The sequence below is a fragment of the Acromyrmex echinatior genome, chromosome 2 (genome assembly GCF_024713525.1).
Source record: "Acromyrmex echinatior isolate Ae372 chromosome 2, ASM2471352v2, whole genome shotgun sequence".
NCBI lineage: Eukaryota > Metazoa > Arthropoda > Insecta > Hymenoptera > Formicidae > Acromyrmex > Acromyrmex echinatior.
This window is the reverse complement of record NC_141853.1, coordinates 15097465-15124425: the sequence shown is the minus strand read 5'-3', so window position 1 is coordinate 15124425 and position 26961 is coordinate 15097465. Positions and strand designations below refer to the sequence as shown.

Here is a 26961-nt window from a genome sequence, read left to right as displayed (position 1 = left end):
AAATTATCTGTGCTCCGTTTATGTTTGATACAATATTTGACATAGATAATGTATTTGTAATATTTTTTTCTATAAAAAAGGAGTGTTCTTTGCATATTTTCTTTCACATTAGAATATTTTTTTACATTACTAATTTTTCCTTATTTCTTTGTTAATGTCGACGAATAATGAAATAGCCGAAGTCGAAAATTTTAGTATTTATTTCACTCGGTATTTTTTCTCTACGTTATCTAATAGGTATGTTATAGCAGTATCGCTTTCTTATTCTTATAGAGAATTTTTGATTAACATTGAATAATACTCTTGCGTATTATGATATTCATGATTCGTTGGAGTACACGAAAAGCTAGGTTTTGAAATTGTGTGAGGGTTGAGAAAGCGGATCGTATCGTCAAAGGAGGCCATCAATGCAAATGAAGATATTACCGCCCGTAACAATTCTCCACCTGCCGGTGTATTCGATCTCTATACTCTCTGCTGAAGCATATTGGAGGCAGCCGCGCCAAGTTTCTGGTTTATGAAGGGCAACAATTTATATACGTGCGTAAATGCGATTTGAGTAAACGTAAATTATCGAAGAGAATGCTTTTTGTATTATGTGAAAAAAAAATATACAATTGCGGAAACCGAAAAAGATTTAGGGGAGAGTTGCCGTGAATGCGTACTACTTAATCTATTTTTTATTATATTTTCCATTTGGCACTGTTTTGTATGCAAATGAATATTAGAAATTGTAGCTTGAGATTTTGGACGCTTATTATTACATGTTTAACTTTCCACCAATAACAAATTAATTTGTTATAAGTCTTTTTGTAACATACTGCAAAAGATACGGTTTATACGGTCGTCTAAATTGTACCTATAGTTATTTTTTATCGTATTTCCTCTGAAAACATTGAATTTATGAATGAAAATAATTAAAAATATAAGTTTAAGGAAACTTGATGGAGTTTGTAAAAATATCGATTTAATCTCTACAATGGTTGCAAATATATAGTGAATGTAAAATATTCTACAATAAATTTTCTTTTATAAAAATACAAAAATTTGTAATAAAATTGAATGATCGCATTATCAGTTACATAGGTTGATTAAAAATTAATACTTGATGTATCTGATTTTAAAATGCCGCTAACGTAAACCAAGACTATTATATTTTTGTCTATTCATTTCTTATATATTTTATTATTGTTACTAAATATTGTTTATATTAACTAATATAAAATATTGATAAGGTATGATTTAGGCGACCAGTACGCATTCGGCAATTCTCCTCTGATTATAACACAAGATATTAATTCGGAAATAAAGGTGTTTTTTATTTTTTGTATTCTTTTTCCAAAATTTAATTATTTATGATATTTTATGATATTTTATAATTGATGTTTTCATTTGCTTTTATTGTATTCTTACAGCGTGGGGATTTTTGCTAATCTTTCACATTTTTTGAAACTTTATTTTACGTGACATAAATTTATAAAAACAATCTTGCGAAAACGCTTTAAGTAAAAATAGAAAATAAATAATTATGATTTTTAATACTCATAGTTTTCATGAATTTAAAAGTATAGTAACAATTGCCAATCATGAACAAATCCGAACTTAAGAAAACGCTATATAAATACAGTTTATAAAAAAACTTAATAAACATACTTATTATTTAAAACTTTTAATGTAATTAATTTTATTTAACTTTAACGACATATTTTTTATGAATTATGGCTAAAGTCTTCGATATATTTATATTTATTATAGTTTTGAAACGCAGTGGAGAAACATTTAAAAATAAATTATGGGTTGTTTTAATTTAATTCTCTTTCTAGCTTCATTTACATGCTAAACATCAAGGATTGGTGAACATGTGTACTATGTTATGATAATTGATCACGCAATACACACACACATAGAGAGATGCCGCATCATATATCAAAATATGAGCGCTGCTCTTTACAGTTTAATTTTTATATATAGGCTTTAAAATATGTAAATGAAATGCAAAGTATAAACATAATCTGACATAAATATGTTGAATCTAATTGATGAATCTAATCAATGTAAAATGTTATCCAATTAAAGTTAACTTTAATTTTATCTAACTTCGTTTAATTAAAAATTAGAAAGACATCTCTGCTAGTATTGGGAAGATAGATTTGATTTTAACTGTAAAAATCAAATGTTGTTTAACTAAAATATTGTTATATTATATATATTCAGAAATTAAACAAGCTGCAATAAACTGAAAAGTGATCAATTTTTTGAAGTTTTAACAAAGTACTTCCTTTTTGTAAAGTTTATACATAGAAAATAATTTTATTCCGCATAAAAGACACACACACACACACACACACACACACACACACACACAGAGAGAGAGAGAGAGAGAGAGAGAGAGAGAGAGAGAGAGACAGAATCCGAAAATAAATAATAAAATTTAAATTTTTACTATAAAATATAATGAACTGTAATTGAACAATATATTGATTAATATGAATTTGAAACAGTTCGATAAAATTAAGATTTCACTTGCCGAACATGATCGGGGAACGCTTGTACTCACTCAATTCGTCAAAGCTGTTTATTTAATAGTTCACTTCCGGTATATTTTGGTCACTCTGGTACACTCCGATACAAGAGTAGAATTAACAGATTTGCAGGGATAAAGCAACTTAACACCAGCGTGAAGCCACGCGATGCTGAGTGTGCAAAATTTCCTGTGTTATTAGCGATTCGCTGACGAGGAACTACGCGAGTGAATTAAGTTACGATGGTAACGTTACTGTCGACGGTTCGGAGATAAGTGAGCAACAGAAGATTTTTGCATTCGTGTAATAACGGTGATCCTTGCGAACAGTTTTTAGGCTGAGCCTTAGGGAGACCAGCCCTTTTTTGCACCGTTGCACCATAAAGCGGGGACAGGGTGAAACGTGGCTTCAAACGACCCATTTTTCATCCTCGAATTTATAACGGTGCTGTTCCCATTTGCGTCACCTTCCGCCATCTTCTCGCGTCTTTCTCCCGCTCAGAGTTACTAGCGGTCAGAAAAAGATTGCTCGAATCTGCACCTTCTTTTCGAAGGCGGTCTCGACAAGAAATGACATGAAAAAAAAGTACAGGTCACAGATACTGTTTCTATCCCAAGTTCTCTGTTGCTTGAATAATTTATAACGTCATAAATTATTTAATCAAATTGCATAAGTTCTAAATGTGTATGAATATATTTATTGAAATGCATTTTATTTAAACAAAAAGAACTTTTTTTTCACATTTGCTGCTAGAATGTCTTATAATTTTGAATAATCTAAAGAAAACGTGCCTTTCATGCCTATTCTTTCGACTATTCTGGACCACAAAAATGTGGCGCAAAAAAAATGTGGGAAACAAATTAAAAAGATGACATTTCCGTGAAAGTTTAGCAAAAAAAGGGATTGTAACCAAATCGTAAAAAATTGGGTAAAAAATTTCAGGTCACTGTTGTATATCTAAATATACATGCAAAAAAAAACAGTCTCGAAATCTTTGATAAAATTATAGTTAAACTAGTAATTTATAGAAAGCTATTGTCAACGTTAAATTTATTATAAGAAATGAAAAAAATTATGTAAGAAAAAGGCTTAAATAATTTTTAAAAATTAAATTAATACGAATAAAGCAACGAGCCAAACAAGGTCTTGATATATTATTAAATAATAATAACCCGATTAGGATCAAAACGTATATTCTAATAAATTTTCTGTTTATTACTATATACTATTTATTTACTTAAAAATATAGCATCAAGACCTTGACCTTGCTTGACTCATAACTCTATTTTTATTAATTTAATTTTGTAAAAATTATGGTTTAATATATAGCCTACTTATATGCTTGCACATCTATATTTTAAAAATAATAACTAAAAATAAATACTATATAATCGTATAATAAAATTAAAAAATATGTAATGATAATTGCATTGGTACGGTGCATTTTATATCTATACTGAGAAAAAAAATTTATTCAATGAATTAAACACATTTAGTTGTTTGCAGATTTGATTAATTCAACAAATTGAATTTAATTTGCTTAACAAACTATTTAGTGTTAAGTAGACTACGGTTAAATTCAACTAAATTTGTTAAATTAATCAAATCTATAAACAACTAAATGTGTTTAGTTCGTTGAATAAATTTTTTTCTCAGTGCATATATTACATTACTACAATAAATTTTTATATTGTTAAATTATATTTTTATATTATTAGGTGTTGGAATTAATTCGTAGCGTTTTTTAATGAAAGAATGTTATTTATTTCACATGAGCATTAAAAAATACATTAATGAAAGTACTTCCCATCACTTGTAAAACGCTACGAATTAATTCCAACACCTAATATCATTAATAATGTAAAAATATAAAATGTAATTAATATATACATATTAAATTTGTCTATTTTGCGATACGTAATTAAATTTATTTATTTTATAATTTTCAATGACTTAGATAAATAAGATTTTTTCTAACAGAATTCATGACATTACGTATTATGTGTATTCTTAATAGATAATTAACTATTTCATACGTCAAGGAATACGTCTGGTAAATTAAAAGTCTCATTCATTATTTTTTCATTTCGTTGGAAATTACAAAAAAAAGGGGATGAAGTTTTTATGGGAATAATTCTTTGTTTTAGAATTTCTAAGCAGCTGTTTCCATAATCGCAGCAGGTCAAAATCTAAAACATAATATTCTCGAAGAAGAAAGATTATACGGTAGTCTTATCTTCGTGTGTGGCCGATCTCTCTTTTTTTTTTCGGTAAAATTTCTCCGTTGATACGTGGTTGGCAATGTCGGCGTGGATTAACATACTCGGTTTCCAGTTCGGCGTTCAACGTATGCCCAGGAAGCCTGTATTGGGCATCGTTCATTAAAGTAATGGGCATGATCTTCATAACTTTAATGGTAGCTCCACCCTTCCTTTTTCGTTTACGATGTTCCATGTGAAGAGTGAAACGACGCGCTTCTCTCAAAAATTCCCGGATCATATACGAATTAATTGAAGAATACGTTTAATATATTTCAGCGATTTGTTACTCCGATCGAGGTATTCTTTGCAGCGAATTTACCAGGAACAAATTCCATGGCCATTACGGCTTACTACGTTATTTTTATTGAACTTGAAGTCTTAAATACTACACGACTTCTACGATTTTTTTATTTACTCGAAGGAGTGATATATTTATTCTCTGCATGGCGTCTTATATTTCTTTTATGTACAGAACAAATATAATTCCGGCTTACCCCTCTAGCAATAATGTCGACCGCATCCGTGTCGAACAACATTCCACGCGAGGAATCTAATCCAATTCGTGTTCAATGTCGTCTAGCGTGTTACAGTGTTGCTTTTCACCGGCGGCCGCTGACATTAATATCGCACTTCTCACTCATGAGCGTGTTTCATGATTTTTATCGTTATTAATTTATGTGATTTTTCTTTTTTAATTTTGCGTGCGATTTTCCTCCAGTATCGTAACGTGTCCCGCCCCCGTATTTAGTTTCGATGAGTGAAATAGGAAAGGGTAGCCAATGAAGGAAAGAAAGCGGGAAAGAAGAAAAAAGAAAAGTAGTAATGTATTTTAAGCGATCGATGTAAACTTGTAGTACGAACTGCTCTTTATAGCCGCACCAGCCGACCCTGCTTGATGGTGCTGCCGGAATGTTTGGAGTTTAGAGCATAATCGTTGCCTCATAAAAGTGCATGATGCGTTTTTAAAGGGTGCTTCTGTGGAGCAATAAACAGGGGAACGTACCACGCTCTACGTGGTAATCTCTGATCTCCGTTACTAGTCCGACAATCACGCTCTAACAACAAGATGGCCTAAGCGGTTAGACGGTACGCTCTAACTCGCGATTCATTTTTAACTTATCATGTTAATTAAGAATCTAATACTAGAGTAGCTTGCTAGTTAGGCGTGCGCTCGATATTTTTGCCTGCAAACAGCTCGTCTCACTTGAAGGACTCTTAAAGGCGAACTCAATGTTTTTAATAGTTTTTAATCTTTAGAGTGTTTATGATCAAAAATTATTGTTGAAATATTTATTACATAATGATAATATATTAATTTTTATTAATTATATATATATATATATATATATATATATATATACATATTAATATACAATATAATATTGAATAAAATAATAATATGTATTTAAAATTATTGAAATAAGACATGGCGAGCAATAAAGCTTTATCATTAAATTAAATTAGGTTTTGAATTAGTTAAAAAAGCACAATATTTTGAATTACTTTGCATCTTTAAATCGTTTAATATATCGTGCTGCATTAAATCTTGATCAGTAAATCACAATGTTATGCTAAGGCGTGGTCTCTTTGTCTTCTCCAACCCCTATGGTGTACCCCACCAATTTTAGGAGTGGAAAATACACGACATTGAGCTTTCTAAATTCATATTCGACGATAAGTATTCCGTGACTCTTAAGATAAGTGATTGTTCGACGACTGCAGCCTGAATGACTTTAATGCAAAGGAAGATCTGAGTGGAAGATGGGCGATGGTGAGTTGCGTGCTGTCGGATTTCGCGTCGCTATTTTCGAGTATTTGTATGCGAAAGAGGGTATGTGAAAGAGAGGAAAGTAGATAAAAGGGAGGGGAAGAAGTAAGTGAGATGACGATCTCACAATGCGATTGTTTTATGAGTTATTCCATTTCAAGAGAGAAGTGTAATTTGTTCCAGGCTTTGGGCGAATTGTCCAACTTGGAATGATTACAAAAACATCAGCTAAAGCAATTTTAAACCTGACTATGGAGGAATTTCTTATTTGCAATTCCAAACGCTAGGTGATGCTAAATCAATGAAATTTGCTCGGTTTAATTTACGATATTGATATACTCGAGAATAAAATTAAGGAAGTTGTAAGGCAAACGCAATATGTTAAGAATTATTTGAAAAAAATTACAGATTCTGAATTGCATTTGCAAAAGTAATACAAAAAAATTAGAGACAATTTATCTGATTCAAAAGTTATTTCAATAAAAAGTAATATTTTTTATATTTATACTTTAATAGAAATATCTGAAAATATATTATAAAATAATGATAAAAATTTCAATTTTTTTATGTAAGTACTTTATGAATTTGAAAAATATTTATGTAAAGTTACATTGAGATGCAGACATTAATTGTTCAGTAAATAAACAAAATGTTTATTTGTTATAAACTAATTGGTGACTCTCAATAAAACTGTGCATAAGTCATTTTTAGTACTTAAAATATTTGTATAAGAATATTTAGATTCTTATTTTTTTTTAAATTTTTGTTTATAACAATAAAATTAATATCAAATAAAATAAATAATCTATAAAAATGTGTCGCTCAATAAAAACAGATTGTTACGAACACAACTTTCATGTATGTGGTTTGTTTAAAGTATAAATATTAATATATTCATGCCCTTACAATCTCCTTAAAATTATATAGTTACGATGTTAATTTATTTAGTATACTTTACCTCTTTTTATACTTTAATGATTTTTAAATAAAATAATTTTTAAATAAAATAATATGTATTATAGATATTTTTTTTTTATATTAAATCTTAATGTAAATTTGAGAAATTAATATTAAATAATATATAACTCCGCTAAGACTTACATATACTATTAATAATAATTAAATTATATTATGCAATGGTATTAAATTACAATTATTAATATCAATATTTGAAATTAATTTTTTTGAAAATTGTAGCAGATACACAAAGTCGGATATTTTTCTTTTAACATCGGACACCATGACAGCTTAATAAAAAGTTCGGTTAGGCATCAAATTTCCAGTCATATAATTATGGCAGAATAATTCCTACCTTAAGTCTAGAAAGTCATTTGTCTGAACAAGGAAGACTTTGTAGAACATTAAATGACGTGTGAACCGTTTTCGTTTTGGTCGAGTGCACTTGGGAAAAAAGCACACCCTTATTGGAGCTCCACCCCCTCGTTTCTATACATATATGTAGAACCCCATCTTCTTTATGTGGTGCTAAATTTCATTTTGAATTCCTTAGGTTTTCTTTCTATTAATAATGAAAATATAATAATAAAGTAATTATAATAATAAAGTAACGTTACACAAAGAATTTTAATATAGACTTCGATATATTGCTATGCACGATACATGTAACGTGTTACAAATAATGTAAGCATGTAGGTTTAATTAAATTTTTGTATTGAATTATTTTTTCTATTTTCATAAATCCAGTTATATTTTATGCGTTCCGCATATCGAGTATCTTTTATCGACGCATAAAATATTGTCGATTATATCTTGCATATTATCGCGAAAGACATAACTTTTTCTCGTTTCATTCGGTCGTCGTAAATAGCATACACATCTGAGATTCGTTTTACAGACGAACAGAAATTTTACTTTCTCTTCCAATGATATGCGAGATATTGTATACGTCGTTTAAGAAAATTGACAGTATGAGTTGCGGACGTAAGTCATATAAGGTGATTAGTCTTCATTATGTGAACGTCGCAAATAAAATATCGGTATCTTTGACAAAATAACATACCATTTGTCTATATTCTTAACTATTTTCTATGCAGTGGAAAATTAATTTGACAGTCGCACGCATAGTTCTGAAATTCATGTCACGGTGCTATAAAGGCAAAGCCTTACAGGTTGTCTACATATAGCTTCCCCCTTCTGTCATGTAATGTAAGATACGACGTTGCTTTTCAGTGGTTATCGTTTCTGTCGTATGATGCAGGTTCGATTTGCACGCGAGGTAAAGTGAAACACCCGGATGCACGATATCATTACTATACCTACACGGAAAGAATGGTTGCTGAAGTAGATATCTAAAAATTTAGCTAGATACAGATCTGAAAATAATTTTGTTGGACCATTAAAATAATGCTAATTGCTGGAATGTCAACATTTTTTAGTATTGTTTATCGCGTTCTACATTTAAAGCGTTCTACGTTTAAAGCGTTCTACATTCTCAGAGAATTTGTAAATATTTAAATTGGTTAGTGATTAATTATTTATTTGTGAACACACCCTAACAGTGTTTTTAATACTCAAAATAAAGTAGTCATTAATCAATTTAATACTTACAGTATTTAATAAATAATCTATTTTGATCCAACAAAATTATTTTTAGATCTAGTTTCTAACTAAATAAATAATTTTTTTTAGATAGGCTTCAACAAAATCGTTTTTTCTTTAATTGCTCATTGATCTGTCCATATTTTGTTAAAGATTTTAAGAATATATTAATAAATGAAATATTGTTCTGTATAATTAAATTTTCAGATTTTTTAAAATATTCAAGGTATTCAAAGATATTTGAAGAAAATAATGAATATGTATTGAGAATTATAACAAAATCGTATAAGTTGAAGCGTAAATGTTCAAAAATACAAAATATTTAAAAAATTACACAAGACAAAAGATGGAAAAATATATAATTAATAATGAAAAATTTCTGCATGCAAGTGCAATATTTTGTTCAAACGAAATTATTTTCTGCAACAGAGGATAAAAAGCTTGAGATTGAACAAAATAAAAAAAATGCCTGCTCACGTTACTTCAAATCATAACACTCCATTTATTTTCATTTCTATGTGTAAAGTGTTTATGTCGAGCTATTTGATTAATGAAATCGTGCTTACACGCATGAATTTACGCCTCGTTAAAATATGTGATACAAACTTAATGTGTTGAATTTGACAATGAGAACCTCGCAAATCTACCCTTACACGTCGTAAAAATTCAAATGTTTTATTATTGAACCGTATTATTATTGTGGAAACAGTGAAGCTTTACTAAAATTTCTTTAATTAAATTATTATAAACAATTGTACGTATAAGCATTCTCTAAGAATGGATTTGGACATTTTAAAATAAGCCGTGAAACGCATATTTCTGTATTATAAACAATTTTTTGAAAGAGATAATCGTAGTTTATATTTTTATACAAGACTATTGATTCTCAATCGTTCGACTTGAATTCTTTTTTTATCAATAACATATAGGAAAATGTTAGCGTTAATTAATAAGCGTAAGTAATAAATATTTTCGATATGTCTGCTTATATCATTGCCTTACGTTCTTGTCTGTGATTGGTTGATTTACTTAAATCAGCTTAAATCTTATGCTTACGTGTTTTCATGTCATGACCCTAAACTCTTCGATTCTAGCCGAATGAGCTGTTAATGGATTGGAGAACGCAGGTAGTGACCGCTAGAATCGATCGTCGCGTCGGTAATAAAGTGCACCAAGTAGTTCCCGTAAGTTACTAAAGGTTACCGGCAGGGTTATATGATTTTCTTATTGTAATTCTATTTTCATGATGTATCAATATATGCGTAGATAAATTGCATAATACTATACATTTTTTTTGCAAAACGTATAAAAGTAGAAATAGGCTAGTTATCTTAATTTAAGAAGACAAGGTTTTAATTAAATTTTATATTTTTAAATTCTTCCTCAGATAATAAAGATTAATTGTTTCTATTCTTGTAGAATATTCGATCCTCTGATTATTAATTCTTAATTCGTACAGCATTTATTAAGTCTGTGTAAATAACGTTCAAACGTTTTATTTAATAGATATCTTTTTTAATCGATTTCTTCGTGAAAATGGCGCGATCGCTGCGGGGCAACGAAATCTTTATTCCATTCACGGCGCAATTTCCTCTCTCCTTCTTCAATCCATCGTGAAATTCTGTCGATGTCGCGCATGCGCTTCAATATTGTATAGCCGAACAATATGGTGGAGGGAAGGGAAACGAGTTCGAATCGAGGGAAGGGCCGTCACCGCCACCGCCATGATGGCTCAATTTATTTTCAAGCTTAGCCGAGACTCGAACCAACGAATCGGTCGTTACCATTAGCGGAATGGACCCTTGACTAACCATCTCATACTCTCTACGATCTATTTCAATAACCGCTATACAGATGCCGCTGCGATAATCATTGGATCTCAATGATCTTAAAAATGATCCTATGCATAGAATGTATATTACATCCAAGGTCGCGTTCCAAAATTCGACTCTGTCAATCCAAGTATCATTTTATTCTTGTTGTTCACCGAATATTAAATAAGGATAAAAGATACTCTACTAGAATTGACAGAATTAAGTTTTGAAACACATCCTAGAAGATTTGTATTCGTAATCTGGATAAACAATGACATATGATGATATATTACAAAGACGTAGTATATTGAGGACAGAAGTTTATAAAAGAAAGAAGAAGAAACAAAACAATAATAACACAATGAATGAAATAAAGAGTAAATATAAGAAATATAGAAATATATGGCTTCAATAAAAAAAAAATGAACAAAGAGTTATGCTTTAATTTGAATTTTTTAATTCTTTCTTGGAAACAAATGTTGAAGAAGATACTCATGACGAAGCATTTTATTATATTGTTGCGTCTATATAAAAATAATAAGGAATTTTTGTTGATTAACTGTACAAAATAAATATTAATATAATAAAATTAAAAAAATATCATCTTTGAAGCTAAATAAAAGACAGTCTTTCTGCATTGTTTTTATTATAAACAATATTGCTACACGTAATATGACAATAATGGATAAAAATAGAAATATATAAATATTGTTCAAATATTATTACCTTAAAAATAATATTCTGAGAATATGAATATACTTTGTTCTTGTTCTGTGTTAGGTATCAAGGAATAAACTTTTATTAACAAAGAATATCTTTCTTTAATTATATATACATTATAAAATTACTGTACAATAGTGTTTTGAGAGGTCGTACAGCTATAAGCTTACAGACTAAAAGCGACCACCTGTTGGGTACGAAACATTAACCTATTTAGCACCTTCTCTCATAAAGGTAGACAACTATCACTACTTGAAACATCCACATTATCCATTTGCAGTAGCTATTTGACATTTTATATTATTAACTTTAATTAAGACTTTAATTGTTTAATGTGTTATTTTGACTTTGAGACTACCGAGAAAGAAAATGTTGATGTAAACAAATTCTTAAATTTGAATCACTATAAAAAATTATTTATAAATTAATCTTTTTTCTTTTGAAGTTAAAATTCTTACTTATATATATTTACATATTAACTTTTTGTAGGTATATTGAAAACAATTAAACATATTTGTATATATATATATATATATATATATATATATTAAGAAAAAAAATACAATATTTTCAATATTTCATTATTTACGGATAATCTATGCGCATATTTAACATCTTGTCATAATCGTAAGTAATTCAAGACTTATTTCTTTTGCTTCAAAAATATCGTTGAATTGAAAACATGAACAAGAATCTTGTTTGTAAGGTCCAAGCTGGATACCAGCTATACTATTACATCTATCCGTATAACCACGTAACACGTATATCATCTTTAACGTCTTAAAGGAAAAAAAGTGCGAATAAAGCTTTGAGGCAGCGCGTATCCAAGATACAACCAGTACTGCGACGATAGGATACCTAAGCCGCATACACGTCCGGATACCACAAGTTATTTGTTTGGCATCAGCCTCGCGGATTTTATTCTTTCACCCAAGACATTACTCTAAATCATGTTTGCACCCGTATCCCCCCGCCATGGCGAATCACGAAAGTGCATTGAAACCGCGGAGGAAGGGGAAAGGGCTGCTAAGAACAGCACCGAGGTAGAACAGATCAGAAGAGTTCGCAGAGGAGAGAACATACCATAGTCAACAGAAGAAAAGAGAAGATGGTAGAGAGAGACTCTGTCTGATAAGATGTAGCCTTTTCATTCTCGTAAAGAGCCGCAACGAAAAAGAAAGAAGACGGAAGAAGGAGAACGAGGAAGGAATATCGAGGAAGGAGATCCGTGAAATGATGTCTCCCTCCGCCTCAACTCCATCTGCTGCCTTCCGTACGAAACGAGTCGCCAAGAATCTACCACCACTCGTCCATGATGACGATAGGGAGAGAAGACTTCGTGGCTAAAATGTATTTCACGGATGACATCGACGGTAACATCGAACTCGATTGGTGCCTTCAGTGGAAGAGGGAGATATTAGGATGGAACGATGGAATGGCCGGGTTGGTTTATACGGAGGGGGAAAGAGGAATCATTTGCTTCATTTTGGAATCGAGATCTATCCGTACGCATTCATTAATTTTTTATTCAAGATTATTTTATCATTCGTGATTTTCTACCTTTCAATCGTTTCTTTCGTGCGCCCCTATTCTCTTTAATGCGATAGATGCATGAGAATAGATCAATTTAATCGTAGATAATTTATTAGGAAAATAGTTCAGTGGTATTAGTGATATAGTTGCAATTCTATTCTATTAGAAAGAGATTCAATGAATTGCCTTTGGGAGACTGTAAATCATTCATTCAGGGCGTGTGTAAATATGATGAGTTAGCATCTGGAAGTGAATTAAAAAATAAATAGAATTATTGAAAATATTTACCAATTGTATTATAAACTTATATTTACATTCTGTTTGATGATTATATAACAGCCATTTTCAAAAGACACTCGAAGGATATTTTTAAGAATATTTATCGAGTAATAAATCTGTATCCTCTGTAGAAAAAAAGTGAAAAGAATAGTGAGTAGAGTAATATGAAATAGGCACACAAAATCTATGACATTATATTACAATATATTATAAATGAAATACTTTTTGAAATTAAAATTTAACATTGTGTTTTTATATATTTTACAAGAATGAAAACATATTTTAATTATAGTTTTATTACTTGAATATATGAGTTTATAACTATAATAACATATGTTTTGAAAATTGTTGGATTAGAATATTTGTTAAAAGCAAATAAATGAAAAACTTTATAGTTAGAACTTAACAGTGTAACAAAAAGAATGCTTTGGATGGTTGTTTAGAAAAATTATGATCATCAGTTGTTAATGACCTGTTTAGAAATCAATTTTTGATATTTAAAAGGTAATTAACATCGCGAGATCAGAATTTAAGGAAATTAGTCACCGGAAGAAATCCATTCCAAGCAATTTGCAAGGCATTACTTTTATGGCACATGGACAAAACATTCTTTCCGTGATAAGTGTTGGACGGACGGACCGTCCGATGGTTAAGCTAGGTAAAAGACAAGAGAAGGGGTAGGTTTGCGGTTGGGTGGTTTGTTGGTGGAGTTATATACTGCCTCGTAAAACACGATCATTGCTTTATTACGTGCTCCCTGACGTATACCAGCTAATTGTTAGGTGCGAACACATTTATAGGCAAGTCATTCGCCTATTCTTTTAGTCTCCTCTTTTATTGCCGTGAAAGGAAAACATTGACTATATAATCTTACTTTGATAATGATACAGCTTGTTTATACAACTTTATTAATTTTTTTAATCATGTCTTCTATTTATACTTGTACAAAAAGTCTTAATTTTTATTATATATATATATATATATATATATATATATATATATATATATATATCTATCTTGACATACTCTTTTCTTTCTTAAAATCTCTTTGTATCTCTTAACTAAAAATAATCTTAATAGATATTTTTTCTTGAAATTTAAAAATAAAATGTTATAATAAATATTTAAATTTATGTACAAGAAACTTTTGTAAAATTAAATTTTCTGAATTTATTAGTATGAGAGAATATTGTTTTGAATTTTAAATAAGATAATATATTACATCTGATTTTATTTTATTAGCCAATGTTTATACAAACATAAAAGTATCGAGAAATACTAATGGTACACGTCCCTATGTAATAAACTATTGCTGGTTTTATCTATTTATAATAGAACAACTTTAAATATCATACGTACAATTTTATTATCTTTTTCAGTTTTTGGGTAGAATCATTAAGAGGCAATGTACGATAATTACAGTCACTTTTATAAACAGTACAAATTTAAAATAAAGCAATAAATAAAAGAGTAAACGGTACAAATTTAAAATACAGCAATAAGTTTAATTATATAATATATTTTTATTATCTTTCTCTTTTTCTTTTGACAAATTATTTGTTTAATATTATTATTACATATTAAAATAATGATGTTATGTATTTTTCAATGCATAGCAAGCATTGAAAAATACATAACATCATTATTTAATATCAAACATCTATCTCTCTCAATGATTGTCACAAATATTGATTTGCATAAGTACATAAATTTTATTATTAGATAATTTAATATAAATAGATCACAGTTAGATAAGTTTTATTTGCATATTAAAATTAAATTTGTCTGTTAACTTTGCGGTAATCCAATAGATATAATAATTAAAGCATAATTTCTTGTAAGTAACATTAGTTACGCGGTTTGCTAATTAACATTTACATTTATAGCTATTAGTCTATCTATCTCCATATATTACTTTTATTCTTCTGATATCTGTCTTTAAATAAAATGAAACTATCCTACTTGAATAAAATGAAATTATCTTCCTCACATGAAGACACTTTATCTTTTCTTCATTTCATCCAATTATTTTTTTTTTTGTTGTCGCTGAAGAAGTGTCATAAACACATATAACAGGAACTACTGAAGTCTGTGATTTGTTAGTTGAAGTATCATCTTCGTAGAGCAACAAAACTGCATAACAGCAAGCGATCCGAGTAGACAGTAATGTAGCCAGAAATTTACACTGAAAAATCGACATAACAATATATTAATAGAGTAGCAAAATTAAATAATATAATAAATAATAACGATAATATTTGCAAATAAAATAGCATGAATTGATAAAATAGGTAACTCAATAATTATTAAATATTTGCATGATATTTTTTTCTTTATATTTTTATTTAAGATTTAAAAATACGTATCCTCTATTTCTAAAAACTCAAGATAAATATCTTTAATCCTGCGGGTCTATTTAACTCTATTTAATATCTAAAATATAATTTATCTTTTTATTAATATATAATATATTATTAAAATTTTTTTTCTATTTGATAATTTTGTCTGTCAATATAAAATCTTATTAGTGAAATTTTTTTTTTATTTTTTAGAATTTTTTAATTATATTTATCCAAATGATATGATCGTATAGTAAATTTGAATTAGACCAGCAGGGTTAACATTAACACACTTATATAAATATATTATATCATTATTGAGTAGTATTGTAACAAAATATTTAAAAGAAAACGTGCATCATATTGTATATTAATTAAAAATGCTATTAAAATTCGTAAAGTAAAACACATACAGTGTAATTAAAAACGTGAACTAATCATGATATAGTGAGTGTCGCGATTTATGGCCGAGAATCGTGATATGATTATGATAGGACTACACGATAACATTTAATTTCAAAGCAATGTAATGTATACGAGAACTAAATAGAAGATGTACATTAGCTTTTTCTTTAGTTAAATGACATTTTTTTCAAATCATGCAAATTGGAATTCCAATGATAATGATCGTCATCAGCATCACCAAAAAGTAGTAAAAAGTAGTAAAAAGTAGTAAAAAGAGGAAAGCGAAAAGCAATGGTATATCCGAAACGGAGACCAAAAATATTTCCAGAGTCTCCTGAAGAGGTTGTACTTTATTAGCTTCACACTCGCATACTTTCAGATCTCGTCAGAGTTTCAGGGCACATTTGTTTCATTGCTATGCTTTTTGAATGACTCGAATCTTCATGATTCTTTGAGATGAAACGTGCATTTAAAAATTGTACTGATTGCGATCTTTTCCTCTCATGGAAGTTTCTTCAATTAAATTTAATTAAGCTTGCACAAAGTAGAGGTCTTAATTGCTTTTAACAGGCTTAATTAACCGCGCGCCGTCGAGATATTTGTGGAACGACGTTCGAGAATGAAGTTTGAAATATGAAATTTTTGACAATTATCAACATCGGTTCTTCTGATCTTTAGAAATTTAACAAATGCAAAGATATATATGAAAATATATATCGTGTAGCAAAAAAGATATCGTCATATCTTTTAAATAATTTTTTTTTAATTGTATATGCACGTATATTACATTTTATGTTATGTCATTTTCTTTTATTACACACACACACACACACACGCACACACACACACACATTTTTATTAATTATTACGTAAATCATTTTAAACATGTAACATTTCTCATTATTGAATGCAATCATTAGATTCACAATTTGCATTGAATGCAGATTCTTTGATTAAATTAAAGTCGCTTTCTATTTGACAACAATTTTTTAATAAATCTGGATTACGGAAATATTTAATATTAAAATTATCATGAATTTTATAAATTAAAATTAAATTTTACGAAGTGATATAGAAAGTTTTATCTTTTTAAATTTTTTTAAATAGAATTTATAAACTGACGGAAATTTTATGACGTTTTACATTGTTGAAGTTTAAATTTTACAAATTTTGTTAACCGTAAATATTTAGTCTCTGAAATAGTCTCAACAAGATGCGCGTAATATGTAACGTTCAAATCTAAAACTACTATATGAACAATTGCCCGAATTTGATTAAACATTAGGTTTTTGTCACTCAGAATGTTTCGGAAACTAATGCATTCGTTGCTGACTAATGTACAGAAGACGATTCACACCTGGGTGGCTCAAATATCTCAGCATATTTATATCGTTTTCCCCAACATTTTAGATATTTTGCGTATTAAATTCGCGAGGTTTATTCTATCGTAGTATTAGCGTTTCCGCACTGCAAAGAGATGGCGGAGGTCCGTGTGGGCGTTCGAGTAGGTACCGATATTTACGCGTCATATTTTCCAGTTAATACTGCCCACGCCTGACTCTCTCGTGCACTTACTTCATCGGGCGTATCGAGCGTATCGCCTGCACTGACAACGATGACGCCGGCAATACGTATATACCGCAACACGTACGAATTTTCGTATTTGGCTCAGATCACGTTTGGATAAAATGGCAGCACGGATCCCCTGCTGACGCCGATATATCCGCCCTCAGTGCGGCGCATGTACCAATACACTTGCATCTACGAAGCAGCTGGGCACACGGACGAATACACCCTGCCGAACATACGAATACCTGTAGGTATACCTGTCCACGCTTTTCTTCATCACCGTCACGTATGCGGCAGAGATAACCGAAGTGTAGCCGGGATCGAAGTACGAAATAAAAACTTGAGCAGAGCTGGCGTCTAAATCAGACTCGCCGTGGAGAATTTTTCGATTGCGATTTCTTATGTAGGAATAAAATTTCAACGCTTCGAATTATACTACACCAATCTGCGTAAGTCTTACACATTATTATCGCATTGAGAGAAAGGATTTTGTTAATTTAACAAGCCATCAGTACCTGTAACAAATGATCGTAAATATGTGACGACAAATTTTGTTTGTTGTGATCGCTGCTAGTCTGTTATACACCAACCAATTATTAGTAATAGAAGCAAACTATATAGAATCTAATCTATCTTCTGGGTAGATTTTAGATTCGGTTACATAGAAATCGTAGATGATCGTGGAATTTTGAGTCGTAGAAAACTGATCAAGCACAGTCAAATATAGGGAGAGTATTTGAGTAGAATTGATTAATTTCTTACGATTTGAGACCCTGCAATCATCTACGATTTTTATGCATACATCTTATTTGCTAGCGATTATTGATTATTTGTTACATTGACGAATTAATTTGTAATCGTAACAAATTAATCGGTTTTTTAAACAAATTTCATATTTGTTTTCCCTTGATTTGTTCTTAACAAAATCATTTCTTTCAGCGCATTTCATATGTAATTTTTATCACCATTCAAAATATTTCCACATTAATATAGCAGTAGTTTTAATAGAAGTTATGCGGTGCAATGCTTTATTAAAGAATAGTAAAACTTTTCTGAAATAATAAAGAGTGATCATGTGCAAGACGATTTTGAATGAAAGAATCAAGAAATCTCATTACACACATCATTATCTACACAAGGTGTTAAAAAAACGTTCAGCAGATATATGGTAAATAGTACACACCATTGAATAAAAAACCTTAGTGAATATAGAAAAACTTTTTCTGAGTAATAAACATTTTTGTATGTTAACATCATGAATGACTTGCTTGTTATATTTACTGAACGTGTATCACATGTCTTTCTTCCATTTCCATACATGCTTGGCATCTTCTTCTTATAGGATCTTACAGAGTTTTTTTTTGTAGAACACAGTTTATAAACACTGAGGTAAACATCGAATGCGACACATAGAAGCCAGTAAGTCATTCATGATACTAACATACAAAAATGTTTATATCTCAGAAACGGTTGAGCTTTCGACCTATGGTCACTAAGGTTTTTTTTACTTAATACTGTTTATATATAACACAGTGCGTACTACCATATAAATGCTGAATAGTTTTTTTTTAAACAGCCTTATAGCTTTATTATTTTTATGTTATGACTTAATTATCGATGTAATCAACGTTTTGGTTAAAGATAAAACATTTCTGAACTACGAATAATTTTATTCAATTAAATTTAATTTAAAAAAGTTCTTTACAGTTTTTTAAATTTAATTTAGGGAGATTATTAACGTCTCAGATTGATTGTATTGAAAGTCCGAAGGTTTCAGCGCACAATCATATCTTAAATAAATTGATTTAACATTTATTATTCGAAACATCTAAATTTTGACTGTTCATTGGCATTATCAGTTCATATTTATATAAGATAGAAAATGTTTTATTTGAAAATATAAATGAAAGCAATTCAGCTTCATATTCGCTCTGCGAACACCGTCGCGCATCTATTTCATATGCATTAATAATCGAATTTGTTTTATCAAATTAATAAAAAATTGACGAATCGTCATTTCAAGAGTAAACAGACAATATATAAGTATATGTATTTTTAATAAAAGAACCATAAAAATTATTAAATAAGTTATCTTTTTAGATCTGTGCAAATATAAAGCATATAATGACAGTTGTATATAATAGTCCTTTTGCGAGGAGCTTCAAAATTTCAGAAGTTGATGTTAAAGCAAAGCTAAAGCAGTAAGTTTAAATGCTTATACTTTCAGAAAAAAAGCAGTATTTTCGCGTAGCTGTGCGAAATTGGCCCGTAAACAAGTGAACTCGTGAAACTCGTGATGTAGATGTGGTAAACGTGGCCAAGAGTAATATTTTCCTTTATCGTTTGGTAAAAAAAAACTGACTTATCCTTTGAACGAAATGATATGTTCAATGAAATGAAAATATTATGTTAAATATTTAATTACTTATTTTGTTGAATAAGAAATAAATCTTTCTGTCTCTCTTGTATATAAATATAGATTTCGAATTATTATTTTGCAAATTAGTTATGTAAAAATATTTTATTGTATAAAATAAGATTGCTTAACTTTTTAAAATTTAAAGGCTATCTGATAAGAAACATGTTATGAAAATAACTGCATTATTCTGAATATTTTGTTATTTCTATGTTTGGCTTATGTATATTGTATTATATATTACATGAGTGAGAAAGGAAGATAGATTTAAAAAAAATTTATACTGTATACTTATTTGCTATAAGCAAATATTGAAGAAAATAATTTAACTCTTTTTGCAATGTTTTATCAGCTATTATTGTGAATTCAATCGATACGAATTAAGTCTGGGAGGAATCAAATTAATAAAAACTATTGATCGAATATCGCGATAAACAAAAAAAAAATGGAAAAAATAAGATAAAAATTGCTGGGAAAACACGAAATCAGTTAATATTTGATTTAATATTGTTATTATATTAGATAGGTAATCGTTACTATCTTGAACACAAAATAATAATAAATAAGATTACTATCACAGTGTTTTATATTACATAAGGTACGTTATATATCATGTGGAGTAATACATACCGAACGTGTTGTATTATACAGCCATACACTGAAGTATCCATGTACCGTGAATATTGCCGTGATATAGCTGGCGCAATATGGGCGAAAATATCTACGAAAGGCAAAGGTATATTTCTCCGTTTTCCCTTTACCTTTCTCTCTGTTCTGTTTCGCTCATTTCTATATTCCTCCATTTCGCTTCACTGCGGCCACTCAGTCTTATTTGGAGAGACAGGTATTGCTTCTTATTTCCCAGAGGAACATTGAGTCAATTCTAGGTCGGAGAACAGAGATCACGGAGCGTGTAGAAGCAAATGTATGTCGGCCATTTTTGGGGTTGGTTTGGGGAGGTTGCCGACAGGGATGCAGAGAGAAACGGATAAGAGGGGGAAGATGGGTGGAGTATCTCAATTTCCACAAAGTACGAAATATGAAAGGTTCCCTCGGCAAATATCGCTGTCGCTCGAACGTGTTTCCTTCACGTCGCAGAAACGGAACTGTCCAGGATGTTAATTAAATTTCTTACTGCTCCATAAAGTTCCGCTCGGAACGGACAAATTTATTCTAGCGCGTTTCTCGATTGCGCTTGGTCCCTGGTGATTTTTGTAATTTGTAAATTGGCGAGTGCGACGTAAAAGATGAGAATAGTTCAGAAGGGAGATAAAATAATCCTCTATAGATCTCCCAATTTCACAAAGTACAGAGAGAGAATTCCATCCGTACGTAAATGATCTAATACATTTTTGCGAGTCGGACCTCGACCGTCGTCCTCGTTATGACTATTTGCGACTTAAGAACTTCACTTTGTTCCCTACCAGTATTTTGGTAGCAATCGTATTTTTACTACGCGAAGTTGGAAAGTACCGCGATTGAAGCATCTAGCGACCTTTTTGCCTATTCGCGGAAAAAAGAAAGAATTCTCTTTATATTTATAGCGACGTAAAGAAATGTGCAATGATGGTATTTGTGCGACACGGCAATGAAATAACTGGCACAGAAAAATACGTGGCTTTAAATCTGCTATTAAAAAATTGCAATCAATTAATCTGCAAATTGAAAAAGCCAGCATAGTCGCACCATCGTTTCCTTATCTCGAGGTTAGCAGGTCATCGTGATCGTAAAAGCCACTCATAGACGGTTTTAACGGGAACACACGTAGTCAGTTGTACACAGGAACATGTGGCATTTATGGCATCAAAGCTTTACAGGGAATAGAGGCGGGGGTGATAGTGGGGAGAAGGCGTAACAAACCGAATTTAATTAAATTGTGTTTTGGATTCGATAAGAAATTACTTCATATGATCGCGAAGGCTACTGTATTTCGATTAGTAGAGCATGCAGGTATCTATGATTACCAAATCATCAATACATACGCATGGCTGTTATCGCTCGACCGACCATTGATATGATGAATATTATACCTTCGATTTTTCCTCGTATTGTTTCCTTTCAAACATTTTGTTACTAAAAATATTATTCAATAGTAAACAAATGTGATTATACTGGGACTATGAGATCATATAATTATTGCAGGTATTAATTATCTTTTTGTGTATTATATGTATAAATTTGTTATAATATATATACAATAATATAAAAAGATAAATTAATAGTTGCAATAATTAGTAATAATTTGATTTATTTATACCAATTAATTTTATTGTTTATCAAAGTTTTTTTATCAAAGTTATAAAAATGTATAAGAATTAATTTAAAAATACAATTAATTTAATTATAATTGTAAAACAATAATATAATTGAGTAGTTATATAATTATATTAATAGAATAATAAATATTGAATCTATATTTTTATGTATATATAAATCTATCAAGATAATATATAGCACTGATTAAGTAAAATATTTAATTCAATTTTAATAATATAATGAGTTATATGTTTAATAGAGATTTGTCCGTCATTATAAAATAATGAGACCTTCGCTTTCTGCATAACAATTAATTGACAGTTTCGATCTGTAAGGAGTATTTTTCAAGCAAGAAAATATGTTCCTATCACCATCCGATACGGCATAACAGTCCATAACTAGCTGCAATAAAGCTTACACTGAGAATAGCCGGCGTATCGTCATATAAGAACTGCTGACCTGACACAATCTATCGCAGTGATGACTTAGACCATGACGATGGACATTGATATCGTCAGATCAGATTCATCTGGATTTTGGTCTAATTTAATGACTTCTACCGTTTTTTGGCTACACAAATTTATTCAATGATTACCATGACATCGGAAATTTGGCCTGTTCTCATCATCTCCGGGTAAGATTGCCAAAAGTAAGATTGCCATATTATATTTTCTTTATTAATTTCATCCAACGTGTAGAGATAACCATCTTTTAATATTTTCTAATTTTATTTAAATCGATAAAAACATCGAATAATACTACAATCACATGAAAGTTATTAAATAATATAATACATAACTGACAAAGTGTGAGTTTGAGAATATAAGGACTTTTGTAGAAAGATAAAGTTGTACATTCTGCGAGGCACAGATGCAAGGAAAATAAAACTATTGCAGCTGCGAACAGCTGCAACATCCTTAATGGACCTTTCTTGGTATTTAATGTTTGAAAGATTAAATGTTAATGTTCACTTACCCGTGTAAGTTTTCTTCTTTGTAATTTTCCTCGCACGTTGCAGTCGGCTGCAACGTGTATTGAAAGTTTTGAAATAAAATAGAACTTAAAAAGCGAACCATTTCGAGATTTTCGCAAGATGACGTTTCTCTAACGTTTTTTCGCTCGCTAAAAAAGGTGAGGATTTATTGACCTAACGGTATCAAACGGCACAACAAAAAACATTTTTAAGAATGCAGGTATTTTTATGTTATAGTATAGAAATTGTGTTAACTTCCTATTTCGTTTTTTCTCGTCGCACCCACATCAGACAGGTATTCTTCTTTTGGAGAAAGGGCTACTCTCTTTTTTGTCCCATTTGCTTTAGTTATCCGATAGCTACCACATTCTTAAGTTGCTCAGGTTTATATTTTGTTCTACAGGACAGTTGCTTTTTTCTCGTCAAATTAAAAAAAATATTAGATCAGAACTTCTTGGATTATAAATCTTTCCTTTTAAATCATACATGTCGTGTAAATCTTCCATTTTACCATGCGTTTTCGAACAATAAGAGAGATGCGCAGTATATTTGCAAAGCTAAAAATAATGTAATATATAAATAAATGGTTGCTGTAATTAAAACAACTTGTTCTGGAATTTATTAATTTGTTTTGACTATATTTTAACTATTAAATTATAATAACAAATTATGATACCTATTTGGTTTTTATTTAAAAGACTTTAATATTATTTATTCTTATCTTTGCTAGCTTGCAACACAGAAGGATGACAATATTTATGTATCTAAAATATCATATCTCTGAGACTATAAGATTTGATCCAGAATATCCCCGAGATATGCTCTGATCTTTATAGAAAATAAGGTCTCAGCAATTTGTCGTTGAAGCCATTTCTAGTATTGAAAGACGTCTGATTCTGACGTCCATACACATTTCCAATCACCTGACCGTAATAAGTTTTTTTAGAACCATCTCTACTACATACTGGAATAAGAAGAGATTCGCATTCTTGACAAGAAAGTTTGACGAGACGCACATAAAACTTGAATTATTCACGTTTGTGTTATATCCTATATAAAACTTTTTAATGAAAATATTTCCACTGTTAGTTATTTTAACAAAGCATCTGAAATATTGACAATATAATATAAATATGTAACTTTAATGTATATAGTACAATTCTGAGATAAAATTAAATTCGAAACGACACTAAATAAGTTTTGTACAAAATCACGCAATTAGCCATGAGAGAAATTTAAATAGATTGCATACAAAAATTAAATCGGTATTTAAAAGAAACCACTGTATACGTTATTATTTCAAAATAAATCTTAATGATGAAGATAATTCTTGACTCTCTCTCTCTCTTGTTTCAAATAAAATGTAAGCTAAAGTGTTAGAATATAAATCGAGTAAAAGGATACGTGTGGCTTCCTTCGAAAATAAAATGGACCATGACGAATTTTACATTTTCTACTACAGTGGAGCGGAAAAAGCGTTTTGTGTGCAGCAGGATCGATAGACTTAGCCTTCCATTCGGACGGCCGTGCATCTATATGTGTATACGCGTGTGTATATTTTTGTCGCATAGAGAGTCGAAAATGCCGGCAGTGGATTCCGAATTTATCAACTTTGCATGCGCAATATTGCGTGAAATTGCCGCGCGAATTTTCCATATGCGCCGCTTGATTACGCCAATTTACTTTCATGCAATTGTTGCACAGTCGCCCCGCAGTCGCCGTTGTGGAATTTCCGCGCGAAAGTGGAATATTATTCTGTGTTCCGAGTGTGACAGTGTATTGTATAAACAGCGGAGGTATGTACGACAGCAATGTCGGTCGACGACGAAATTTCGATGCTGACGTGCATGCGCGTTGGCCACGTATACCCGGGTCCAGTTCGTAGCGCGCGCGCTGTGTATGCGTTACGCATCTCTGGTCTCTGGTAATGATCGTTTCTCTCGCACACCCAGAATTCAGCTGGAATGCGTGAAATGCTCTGAAAGAAAGAAAGCGAGAGAAAGAGGGAGAAAAAGAGAGAAAAAGAGAGAGAGAGAGAGAGAGAGAGTCTGACCGCAGCTGTTATTCGATGTATGAAAAATGTTTCAAGGAATTATGCGAACCGCTCGTGGAAAGAAATAAAGAGGAAAGGGTAGAAAGAACAGAATAATGAAAGTTTACCGTGTTCCTGGCGTTTATTATTGTACATTGTTATTTTTCAATTTAACAGAAAATTATTGACTAATCAAATAATATTGACAAAAAGAATATACTTTTCGAAACATAATTAAATGTCATTTTTGTTTCATAATTCTTAAAGAATTATTTTTTTTTTAGTTGAGACAATTTTGATATCTTATAAAATTATAACAGATCTGGAATAATTGACCAGTTAAAATGACTAAATTCGAAATAAAATTTATTTACTATGGTATCTTTTGGCCGATAATATTTTCACGCGCATATTTTGTTAAGACGCGGAAATAATGGAGGTGTTCTAAGGGAAGGTTTCACAAAGGAAGGATTATCATTAACGAGCGGAGCTTCATGGGTTTTGGCATTTAGCTTACGTGAACTCGTTGATGCTTCACTTCGTGAAGTCGCTAAAACTAGGTCAAACCAATCGCACAATATCGATTTTCACTAACACTTTTCTTCGTTAAACATGTTCCTTTGTTTCCCCGACTTTTTGCGGTATTTGTTGCGCGCCTTTCGCAGAGACTCTTTTGCTCATCTTCCCTCATTCAACAATCTCGCTTTTATGCGGCTAATTTGATCTTTGTCGTTACATTTTTAACGATAATCATATTCCTTTATTTCAAAAGTGACATAACTCTAAAATTAAATTAAATTTTTCAGAAGAGGAAAAATTATTTTTCAATTTAATAGAAAATTATTGACTAATCAAATAATATTTGATAAAAAGAATATACTTTTCGAAACATAATTAAATGTCATTTTTGTTTCATAATTCTTAAAGAATTATTTTTTTTTTAGTTGAGACAATTTTGATATCTTATAAAATTATAACAGATCTGGAATAATTGACCAGTTAAAATGACTAAATTCAAAATAAAATAATTTTTTTTTCAAATATCAATTAGGTACACTGGAAAAAAAATTTGTTCAACGAATTTTTTTTCTCAATGTACCAAGACTATCTTAACTCTAATGTTCTCTGTAGAAAAATCTCTTTTTTACTTATAAAAACAATACAACTCAAAATTTATTATTTTTGTAGAAAGTATTATAATCTCTTGTAATTATATCTCGTTGACATTTAAAAACGACACAAACGAATGGATTGTTAGCTTCATTTGATGATTGATAGAGTATCTTTTTTTATATCTACCTAACTCATATAATAATTCGAAAATCACATTTTTTTTAGTTGTATTATTATACTTAAGCAAGGGAATAATAAATTTCTTTTTATTGGATACATCGAAAATACAAGAAAATGCAGACTTTGTTGTCTTTTCATGTAAATACACGAACCTGAATACAGTTTACACCCTAAATACAGTTTGATAAAATACGTCCCTCCGAGGACTGATAAGCGACGCTA

At 30.2% G+C, this 26961-nt stretch overlaps 1 protein-coding gene across 8 annotated transcripts in view; it reads left to right on the top strand.

Moving 5' to 3' along the window:
• Window positions 1–26961, top strand: part of Ubx (ultrabithorax) — a 388698-nt gene that overhangs the window by 26144 nt on the left and 335593 nt on the right. For 3 of the 8 annotated variants that reach the window (XM_087403017.1, XM_087403019.1, XM_087403015.1), the window contains exon 1: window positions 22736–23090. The exons of 1 other annotated variant lie outside the window; for it this stretch is intronic. The gene's annotated coding sequence lies outside the window, so the exon portion shown is untranslated. Of the gene's footprint in view, window positions 1–22720; window positions 23091–26961 lie in introns of those variants that run through there. 4 more of the 8 variants (XM_087403021.1, XM_087403016.1, XR_015544139.1 and 1 more) reach the window with 3 other exon arrangements.